Raw genomic sequence first — 12,418 nt, 5'->3', positions numbered from 1 at the left:
GGGATCAGCCCTGCGGGAGCGCAGAGCCCCGGCCATCCCTTGGGATGAACGCGGCCTATTCCTGCTGCTCTGTGGAGCCTGATGAGTCCCAGGTCGGACTCTGGGATGGGCACACCACCCTCCCTCTGCAGCCTGAGCGCTTCCAAGACTCTAGGTGACCTTGTTAAATTATTGATACCAGCAGGATTTAGAAATAAAGATTATTCTCGTTTAGGTCTGTGATTCTGCTGAACTTTGAGTACATGAAAATGAGGTGTCAGCTCTAAGCAGCATAAATGGAAGTGTTAATCCTAAGGAATCAGGGGCTCTTTGCAGTGAGGAAACAGGGAAATACCGTACGACTAACAAACTGGATTTCCGTTTTCCAAATAATTTAACAAAAATGTAATTATGTCAAGATTATATAAAGACTTTGGAAGCACAGATTCTCAAACTAAATGTACAATGAGTGCACCTCTGGGAATACACCAAAGTTTTATGTTCAGAGTAGTATTTGGAACGTGGTGTCCAGGAAGACAAAACATACCCTACATCCCCTCTGTCCCTCTGAATTTTTTCTACCATGGGGATATACTTGAATCAAACTACTCTTACCAAGTGTCTAACCCCAGTCTGCTATCCTCTGTCTGGTTGAAGACGCTAATTGTGTTACCAAATGGCCCATATTTTTTGAAATGTTCTAATTAGTTTTCCTTCCAAAGGAAATACTTTATTTTAATAATAAAATTGAATACAATCTTCTCTTTTGTTGCTTTAGTAAATTATTATTATTTCATTATGCTGTTTATAATTAATTACTTTTTAAAAGTAGTCCAAACATACTGTTTGTCTGGTTGTCTGTGGATTTCATGGATGGGAGGCAAAATCCCATTGATCCCTTCCCTTTAAAATTAGTGATATGTTATATACAATATATAGTATGTATGGCATAATATTTTTCATGTACAAACAGGCACCATCTCCATTTAAATAGCTCTTTGCTGTTGTAATACTGATGCTGGTGATGACAAAGCTGGGTCTTTTTCTGTATGTACTGTAAATATCCAGTGGAAACATCAAGGTTAGTCCTTTATCCTTCACTCTATCTCATCTCCCTCCCATGAGAATGCACATCAGAGCTGGGTCCCCTGGACATGAGTGTGGCTCCTTGTACCTGAGGTTAGAGCCATGCTTTGTAATGATGGGTATTCAAAGAACATTGTGTTTCTGTGGTGTAACATGGGCAGATCCAGTGTCCTGATCCCTGCAGTACCTTGGGTCTGAGATACTTCTGAGCTCTCTCACTGACCTCATGCAAATTCTACACAGAAAAAATGTTGAGATTGATAGCAGCTACAGACACGAAGTATAAACCTCCCTTTGTAGCCTTCCAGCAGGTCTACAATGCAAGGGTGTTCTAATTTCACTACTGAAAACAATTCATTGCATCTCAGCACAGCAGGCTGCTTGATTTCCCAACCCACCCTATCATAATTGAATGCTGGGCCTTTGATGTAATTTTCTGATAAAACATCATGTTGTAATATCATCTGGGACATAATGGCAGCATATCATTACAAGGACTTGTTAGAGCACTATTCTAAACAGGACACTTAAGGTTTTCTGTGAATTAGTCACTGGCAGAAGCTAAATAACCAAACCTTCTAATCCTTTGTTCTACACATGAGTCACAGTTTACTTCCTATCTTCAAATACACCATGAACATAAAACCCCAAAGATGCAAAGCCTCATCTCCCATCTCCATCTCAGGAATGATAGATTCACCCATTTACAATTTCTGCAGCTAAACATCTGTGGTAACTACACTAGAATAATGGGATGAGCAACATAATAGTGAGTAATCCAAAAGGTACTTAAAAAGGAAATATATTTACTTAAACAAAATGCTTCCTATACACAAAATGGGACATTTTACCACATATCACAGCCTCATGTTTCTTGATTATGCACTGTTATCATGGCCAAATTACTGAAGCTGCTGTTCTGCGTGGGAGGTGTTGAAACCTTTTTTTAGAGACAGATAATTGGATCAACAAAAGGATGTTGATAGTTTTATTTTCAGTTGGTTTTCTTCAATATTTTTGCTAACATTATTGGTGCAGAAGGAATATTTGTCTAGCAGTCTGAGCAAGTTGATAGAGGGGTGTTAAAGGTCCTCAATGTAACTGTGAATAAAGCCCCAAAATATTCACAATTCATTTACTACAAAACAGCATCACCGAGCATCAGGAACCGAGCTGATCACAGGACCCAGCTCTTTATTCCAAATCACTGTTTTAAGCACAAAGATTGGCTTCTCTATTTATGAATGTTGAGGCACACACTGTGCCCTCCCTCCCCCCAAAAGCATCACATCTCATGCTTTCAAATATAACCTTTCTTTCTCTGTCAGTGTTGTCTTTTTGTATTTAACAAAGTGATTTGCTTCTCCAACTGACAGAGATGAAACAAATATCACTGATTTTAACCTCCACCTTCAGTAATCAGTGACCTAATAGTGTTTTTCTATAACTGAGGCTGCTTTCTCCATTCCAAAGCCCAGCATGCAGAATTTCACTTTTCAAGGAAAACTGGCTGAAGAAAACTATATTTAAAACAACCAGTAAAGAAATTTTCTAATTTCTGTCAGTTGTTTTCTCTTAGTATCTGTCATTCTAAAATGGGTTTAGGTCAGAACTCTTTGATTTCTTCCACAAATGACTAAGCTTGCACATGGAGAAACAAACTCTGGAATATTAAAATGTGTTAAATAGAGATCAAACAGCTCTTTTTTCATTCATTCCTTGTAAATCATTAAGTAATTATATTCTTCTTGGCAAATATTTAATATTTGGATTTGCATCTGCCACTAACATCCTGCAAAATTTTGTACAGGTTTCATTTCTGTTGATTCAGGAATACCAAGTGGCTTCTGATAAGCCTTATTGGGAAGGTTCTGCTTACTTTGGTTTCAAACAGGTAGGCTTTCAATAAGTTTTAGCATTAAGATAGGAAGATTGATTATAATTGTAAATGTATCTTATTCAATTAATTTAAATTTATTTACTTTATTAAATTAAATTGCTTTCACTTTAGTCCACTGACCATTCTATGGAATCAATGTAGTTAGTCAAAAGAATAAATTTTTGTGAAAGAGAACTTAAGTACTCCCTCAAAGATGTGTAAGTGCCAACATCAGTATAAATTTATTCTCAACAGAATTTCATCCTGGTTTACAAAAAACAGAGTCACAAGTGGGTATATTTCTTTCCCCACACGTTACACTGATGATATTGCCATCCAAATTGCCAATTCATGCCAATTTTGATGCTGGATTTTATGCCACTGACAATTATCTAATGCTGAAATAAAAGATACATCTGTGATGATAAATCTCTACTTTAAAGTTTTGTATAGAACCTTCCACCAAATTTGTAAGAGAGAAATTATATGTGTGTCTATTCCCTCTACAGGTTTAGGGGATTTAATTAATATCCATTAACACAAAAAGGAAATGCAAAGTTATGATTTTTGTGTAAAGAAGCTGTTGTAAAACTTTCTCAGCTACATTAGAAATTCCTTCCACGCTCTCCTATTTATTTTTAGCAAACATTAAACTGTGTGGACTATTAAATTTTGTTCCAGATGCAGCAAAGCAGGACTGAATAGAGTGAGAAACCATATAACCAAATGAATGTCTAATGCAGTCCTGATCTAAATATACATTGTATGTGTGTCAAGGGGAAAAAAAAGCAAACTAGAAAGAATATTCTCACAAACACACCAAGTAAGAAGCAGGAGATCAAACAACGAGGTTGCAGTTCAGCATCCTCTCATGCAATGTTTTCATTAAGGCAATAGTTGTGGAAGCTGCTCAGCAGCTCTCAAGAACTTGTCCTATCTGAGACCGCTCAAAAAAGCAAATGTCACCATGTGAGGCACCGGGTGTTTTTACACTGGAGGTGTAGGTGACAACAACAGCACTTCTGCAAAAGGACAGTTCAGCACCACTTCTGCCTAAGTGTAAGGGTTCAGTAAAACTACCTCCAAGGTACAGAATCAGGCAGTGCCTCTGAGAAACAAACCATCTCCAGGCTGCAGAATGCTCCTGTAATTAGCTATGTTTACCTACGTATTTGCTGATGTAAACTCTGCTTATACAATGACAAAAAATCATTATCTGTTTCTAGACCTCTTGAACAGCAGGAATCTCTTCATCACAAATCCTTTCAATAAAGAAAGGCAAACTTCTGAGCATAAGATAAAATATGATTTGCATGTCTCTCTAAATAGGAATTCTAATATTAAATTTTGATTAGTGTTATATGTTACTACTTGAATGTGTCACCTTTTAAAAGACAAAAATTGTTTGAGTCCTACCAAACAGGGAATCCTTGATAAACCTGTTAATCTGTCTGTTAAGGTAGTCCTTTCCATTTCCATCCCACTTTATACTTAACTATAGAAAACAATCAAGAAAAAGTCTCATACAAGTACTAGTCCTCATTAACACCGAGCAAGCTGAAACAGAAGATTAAAGGACAACTTTTTACATATGCAGGCACTCACCTTTCATTTTAAATATCCTTAATAACCCAATCCTATGTAACTGCTCTAAAATTAAACCAGAAATTATTTTAGACCACTTGCATTCCCTTTCAACAGTCTCTTACTGGCTTCCACACTCAGTTTTAGTGAAAGCATAAGCAAAGGCTTCAGGCTGAGGACCCCTCTGTGTATGGGGGGGAAGCTCATCCTGATTTGGAAATTATTTGTAATACTGACAAAAATAATAGTTTTAAAAGAAGCAAATGGATCTGGGGGGCAGATCCAGAAAAGGATAAAAGAAGTGAGTAAGGAAGATGCTAACAGAGACACAATTGGTGTCTCAATGCTTTCAGCTGAAGTGCACACTTGAAAGAAAAGCACAACGATCCAAGATTTAGAGGAAGGTGCAGTTCACTGCAGCACTGCAAGGGACGGATGTGTCTTGTACTGAAAAGCTTATGCTTTCTTATGTATTTTTCTTATATAAATGTATGTTGTCTTCCAGAGCATTGACATTTCAATATCAACAATTACACAGAGAATTGGGTGAATCAAGACAACTTAAGCAGGATCAGGAAGAATCTTGTCAATTGAGGAAGGACCACAAACCAGTATATCCTCCACATATTAAATGGAAAACAAAATTTTTGATATTTTAATTATTTTTAATAATTATTGGTTTAAAAGATCACATTCAGAAGAAGAACCATTTACAGAAAGTAACAATTGGTTATAAATTTCTGTACTATTTGGTAATCAGAAGAGAAAGAAGTGTAAAATCCTTCAGTGAAAATTTATTATGGAGAAAACAATAAAACCTAATAAGTGAAGCTTATGCCACAGAGAAGGAACAACTCACTAAAAACAAATATCAGATGCATTTCAAAATACCTTGGCCCTCTTAAGGACAGCACCTTACTTTAAAAGTTTACTTATTAACTGGTTACATACAAAAACAGACCTGAAATATGTAGCCCATTTTCCTTATCCTTGCAGTCTGAGAGTCCAAAAATCATCCAAGAATCAAAGCCCTTCTACCTTCCACAATTCCTTTATCTTTTTAATAAATCTAGTTCAACAGAAACAGTTTTACAAAATTATTTACATTTTATAGTCTTACAGGTGAAGTTGCTTTTCTTGAAGAATTATACAATACAGACAGATAAAAAGATACTGAGAATTTAAGCAAGGCTCATACTCCCTGTAACTGGTTTTCCAGCCCTAACATGAACAATTTACTGAGCTCAACTCATCATGTGGGATATTTTTTCCTGCCCCTAAGATGACAGCAGTATTGTATGCCCTTCAATCTGCACTGTATTGTTTTGGCCATATCCTACAAGGGAGTAGAGCTGCTTTTGTGATTGACATTGCTCATGTGTGCCAGGACATGGAGAAATACATTTAATATTTTTTACTGATGAACTTTAGGAAAATCTAGGGAATGAGCCCACCTTATGTAAGCATGAACTACCTGAGAGCAAAAGACATTTTTCAAAATGCTTACCTCCTCGCTGCTTTTCAAAGCTTTGACCAAAGTCAAAAGGTCTAATCTCATTTATTAAATGTCAATAGTTAAAATTTTGCTCTCCAGTCCCAGAAAAGAAAAATTGGTCCAGATAAAAAAATGCATTTAACTTCATGGGGATCTAGTGTTTTCTTTTGATACCAAAGCAATGTAAAAACCAACAAATATAGCTTAGTGGGATGTTTGTGGTACATCAGACAATACAGGCTCTAAATGACTTCTGAAGAGTAGAAAGGTGTTTGATGATAATTTGCTGACTATATATGAATCTCATGAGTCAACCTCTATATACACTGAGTAATCAGGAATCAATGGTAGCCGAAAAATATGTTTTATTCTTCATATTTTCCAATGTAAATTATTTGAACATAAAGGAAATTCAGTCTAAAGGTCCAAAGCTAATCAAAACCTAGGGGCTGTAGTATGTTTAGCAAGAGGATCTCTTTCATATCTGTACACAATAAAAAAGGAATGTAGTGTTTTAGTGCTGTGAACTCCAGAAGGTACAGTGACTACCACTGCAAAATGAGAAAAAACATCACAAGTGATTAAACTACATGTAAAAATCATTATCAGCACCTTTGCCAAAGGTTTAATTCCTCTGCAAGTGTGTGCTACCAGGGCTAAGTAATTTTGACCCATCCAAATGTTTTTAGAACATGGCAGGTGACATACCTACTCCAAGACATTAGAAAATTCTAATGTCAGGTCTCTGCTTGGAACTTCTTTTAATGCCAAGGCAGATTAGGAATTTTAAAGATAACAAACCCCCCCCAACTTTATGTCATAATGTACTGTATAAACATGAAGAATTATTTCCTCTTGGGTTATGGGCATGTGCCATCAGCACATGGCTGGAAAACTGCCTAACAAGCTGACAACTTCTGAATTACCCTTGTGTGAGCACAGCTCAGGTTATCTATTTATAAAGTCATACCACAGGTGTTGCCTACAGTGGGATGTTACAATAAGCAGTAGTTAAGGAGCTTTTCTCATTTTGATGTGACCCAGGTGCTCAGTTGTGCCTTATAATTCTTTCTAGTCAGTGCTCTCAATTAGAAATTTGGAGAGCCTGGCATCTGGCACAGGAAGACAACAGAAATGAACATTACCATTTCCCAGGGGTCATGGATTAAACATGGCTTGCACCTGCTCTGCTTACTGCTGAGCTGGTAAAAGCAAGATTATCACTTTTACTCTTTCATTGGTTATATTTTACAGCTTAACTGTCCACCAAGGTATAGACTACTTTTTAATTTGACCCAAATATAATCTTCATTCCATACGAACCACTAGATATATTTATTTTTCTTAAAGATATGTCTCAAAATGCTGATTCTCTGAACATAGGTACAGAAAATTTTATTTTTATCAAGCAAATTAACACAACTCACATTACATTCCTACACATTAAGTACTACTGTCATACAAGAAAATATTGTGGTGCTCTCTGTGCATAACCAGTACCATCAGTGTGTGACATCTGATTTTTCCTCTGCCTAGATTTCCTTATAGTTGTTGGAGATCAGGATAGTTACAAGAGCTTCCCTGGCTGGTCCTACCACTGGCAAAGGGCTTGGACACACATCCCTGCTGCATTGTGCTTTTCTCCAGCTGGCAAACTTGAGCCTGACAGCCATCTGCTAACATTCTCCACACTGATCTAGATTCCCTGCCTGGGCAGACCCACTGCAGAGGAAATATCCACTCTGAGGATTCCTGGTCTCTGTACTGTGAGCCTTATCCTGTAGATGAGGTGCTAATGGGAGAGAAAGTGGAGAAGTGTGCTGGTTTGGTTGGGATAGAGTTAATTTTCATCGCAGTAGCTGGTATGGTGCTGTGTATTGTGTTTTGTATTTGTGCTGGAAACAGTGTTGATAACTCGAGATGTTTTTGTTATTGCAGAGCAGGGCTCACAGAGTCAAGGCCTTTTCTGCTCCTCACCCCACACAGCAGTCAGGAGAATGAGGGTGCCCAAAGAGCTGGGAAGGGACACAGCCAGGGCAGCTGAGCCCCACTGACCCAAGGGGTATCTCAGACCACAAGGCTTCATGATCCATGTTTAAAGCTGGTGGAAGAGTAGAGAAGGGAGGACTTTCAGAGTGGTGTCATTTGCTTTCCCAAGTCACTGTTACATGTGGAGCTCTGCTTTCCTGGGATGGCTGAACCTAACTAACTGTTCAAGGGAAGTGATGAAGGAATTCCTTGTTTTGCTTTGCTTGTGTGTATGGGTTTTCTTTACCCATTGAACTGCCTTTATCTCAACTCATGAGTTTCCTCACTTTTACCCTTTCAATTCTCTCCTCATCCCACTGGGCCGGCATGACTGAGTGGCTGCATGGGGCTGAGTTTCCATCTGGGGCTAAACTACAAGAAGGAAGGTCTCTAGAAGCTGATCATTTCAGGAGATCCTGTATGAGCCCCACCATCACCTGCCAATGATTCCTACAGAGATCTGAATAGCACCAGTTCCAGCCTGAACCCAGGCTCACCTCTGTATGCTCTGGTGCTGTGGCACTATGCAGGTGGCTCAATCAATGCACACAGTTCTCCTTATAGAGCAAACTCTGAGTGAGAAACACACAGTTGCTCTGGCATAGCTTGATTTAATATCCAAAGAACTCATCAAGGGATATTGTTTCCCATATGTGCTCTAACTTCTTTTCTGCTCTACCTTTCCTGTCCTTGTCTGGAATACACTTTGTCCGCTACTGAGAAATTCAGTGCCTCTCCAGATGGCTCTGGCTATTTTCTTCCCTTAAGCAGAGTTTTGTGCTGCTGTATAGAACTGCATGACATTACAGAATATGAAAGTATGTTTAGTACTTTGGAATGAAAACACAATTCTCAGCCCACTATTAGAAGCAAAAATCTAAATAAGATAGATATGAAGGAGGGTCACCATTTGGGACACACCATGTACATAATAACTTAGGGATTTGCTGATCCTATGATGAAGAAATCTTGCATTTAATGATTTCCAGGTATATATATATAGATCATTCACATAGAGAAAGAATATTCACTGGTTCAGAGGACCAATAAATTTGTTGTTGTGCACCCAAAATGGATTGACAGCAAACACTAAACCAGTTACGTTTTATTTTATTGCTACTGCACAACAAGCAATTAACATAAGCACTTGTGATAATTACAAATTAAAATATGCAATTGGTCATGCATTTTGTGTATGTAATTTTGAGTCTAATTCATCATCTGGCCTGGGAACAGCTATCATATATAGCCACATTTATTTACAGAAAGAGACTCTTACACTGCAACTGATTGCTTTGTGCAGTGATTTCAGCATAAAGAGACACAGTCAAACAGATTTGAAGTAGAGCAGTCATTCCTGTGTTCTCTGTCTACTGCATTATTATTGATACACTTTTGCTTTTTGCTTGGAACTATATTTGGCAGAAGAACTCAGGCTCCTGCCTGATCTTAAAAAAAGTAAAAATTACTGAGGAAGGATGGAACAGAATTGCATAGATAGATTTGCACATGATAGACATACATGTGTAAGAATGTATACAAAATCCCAGTGAAACAATGTCTACATTAGTGCTACAAATTCTGTAAGCCTTTAAGCTGCCAGAAGAATCTCTCATTGATTCTGCCCTTTGTTTCAATGCTACAGACTTCAGCAGCAGTTCCAGCCATTCACAGAGGGAAGGGTCAGCCCCTGAGAGACTGATAAGATGTTGCAGAGATTACTAGAAAAGAAGAAATACATCCACTTAAAAAGAACATGGAAGAAAACAGTGTCTTTCAAATGGAACTACAAGAAGCAGAAATCAGAATCTCTGGCTATGTTTAGAAGCACAACATGATCCTATTTACGCAAAGGCCTCAACCCAAATAAGTTGAGGAAACTCCCGTTCCCAAAATTAGGAAAAGAAAAAGTAACTTGCATTCACTTATTAAGACTCCTTCCAGGCTTGCTCATCTTTAATTATACAGTTCTGTAGATAATTAGTTCCTAACTGAGAAATTAAAGATGAAGCATACTAAGGGTGAAATAAACACAGTATGGGAATGAGATGAGAACCTAAGGAAAATTTCATATCACGTTTCCTGAAAGTGAGCTTCTGTCAGAAAGATGATCATGACTGCACGAACAAGCCCCATAGTTATTCCCAGCAACATGACTTTCAACAGCCTTTGATACACACAATGACAGCTTTGCAGTATTAAAGCTTAATTTGGGGTGAATAGAATTCTTCCTTGATTTTTCTCTCCACAGACTCTGATGCAATAAATTCCCCTGACACTGCTGCTTATAAAACCAGGTAGGTCAAGTTAAAGCAGTTAATAACAAATATGTGTGGACCACAAGGTTTTTTCCCCCTCCTGCAGTATCCTTTGCATAATTTTACATAGAATAAATTGACTTTTGTTAAAAATACTACATGGCTCATGTAATAAGAGACTGGAATTCTTGATTTGACATAAATATCCATGAACAGCCTTAAGAAGAAAATTGCTGCAAGTCAGAACTTTATGTAGCTTTCAGAAATGAGAACTGGATCTAGGTCAAAACTGAAGCTTTAAATAAATACCATAAATAAATTGAAGTCTAGACTGTCTAGTTCTGTAAACAGGAAAGATTATTCTGTATTTTCAGTGACATGTAGTTCACATTACAATATGGTTTGGAACAAAGAAGTGTGTGATCACTCATAAAGCATTTTCCCTAAATGCTAATGAATCTATGGTGAACTGAAAAACAGGCAAAAATGCTGGGAGCTTCCTTTCTGCTCAACTCTCAAGCAATTGTCCCCTGGAAACTCACATTGTGCATCTTTAGGTAACAGAATAAGATGTGAGGTATTGAATAATGTTCTCTATCCCACAAGCCAAATAAGTCTTTGCACTTTGATTCTGCAGTCAGAACTTCAGCCCAGTGCTGACTCATGTGCATCTTACAGGGTCACAGCCCTGATTTGGTAATACTGCCTGGCAGTCAGAACAAGAGCTTCCATTGCAAAGTTCATTTTATCAAAAAACCAATGTGAATATAATGCTTTGAAAAGAGATGGATTTATGCTACAGACTACAACAAGCTGAAATAGTAATTGCCTTGACTGTAGAGGCACCAAAACAAAATGCTTTTCTAATCCAATCAGTCACTCTGAATTGGACCTGGGACATATATTGGCAGTTAGGTACTATTAAAATACTGCTGGTATTAATTACAGTATCATGAATACTGTCATATCCTTGCCATCTCTATTAAGCTGTCACACATATTGCTGCATGTGGAAAACTCCCCCTGAGCTAGAGCTGAAACATGATGTTCAGAAACAGAGCACACATTTACCCAGTTTTCTTCATCAGTGTTTAATTATGGTACCATTTGCAGTGACACTCTGCCTAAGAGCAGAAATCATGGACAAAATCCTATCTACCCAATGGGGCTTCCAGCCTGAACAGCATTGTACAGACTGCACAGAATTCCTGCATGGAATTACTGCTATGAATCACACAAGCTGGACTGTTTCACCAGTTTTAGGTAAGACTCCTGTTCACTCTCCAGACTAAAATTGTAGACACAAGATCAAATGTTTATTTCAGCAGCCACTTCCCACACGTAATTTTTCCCCCAGGTGAAACAACCTCCAGTTTCAGCCACCTTTCAGCACAGGCAAGCAAAAAGAACTCTTACAGAAGCAGGTGCCTCACCAAGATGACAGGAAATTTCAGATAGTTTCCTGACATTCTGCTGGTGGGAAGAACGCCTCTACACTTTGTTACCAGTAGGCCAAAAATTCTTTGCCAACCATTCTGTCTTTCTAGAAGTTACTGCACTGGTGGTGTGACTTTAAACCATATTGTTCTTTTGCAATCATCAATCCCCAAACTCCTCTAAAAATGTGCCTCTGACCAAATATCTCTTTAAAAGATATTCTGAGTATCAAACAGGCCACAGAAATACCAGTGGGACATTTCAATACTGAAATTGCTGTTCGTATCCTCTCTATTGAGAAATTACTTCCTGTTACCCTCTGAGAACTACTAATTAAGATGTACTAAAGTGTTTTGGAGATATAATATGCCAGGTAAATGCCAATAATTTCTTTAACATACTACAATGGAAAGGCATGAGAACAGCAATAAGGAAACATAGTCCAAAAATGCTACCAGATAACAGGAGAGCTATTGTATCTGAATTAATAATGTTGCAATATAAAGAACTGTTCTTGCTACATGGAGAAATGCAGAAGTTCTGACCAGAGCTGCTAAACTGTAAACACTGTGGAACTGCTGGCACTTTGAAGAGAACTGGGCTACTTTTGGTCTGATGGAATGAAGATGAATCAGATACAAACTTATTACTCTTTCTCCAATACACTGAATCT

Source organism: Parus major, chromosome 14, assembly GCF_001522545.3.
Source record: "Parus major isolate Abel chromosome 14, Parus_major1.1, whole genome shotgun sequence".
NCBI lineage: Eukaryota > Metazoa > Chordata > Aves > Passeriformes > Paridae > Parus > Parus major.
This window is presented reverse-complemented; position numbering follows the sequence as displayed.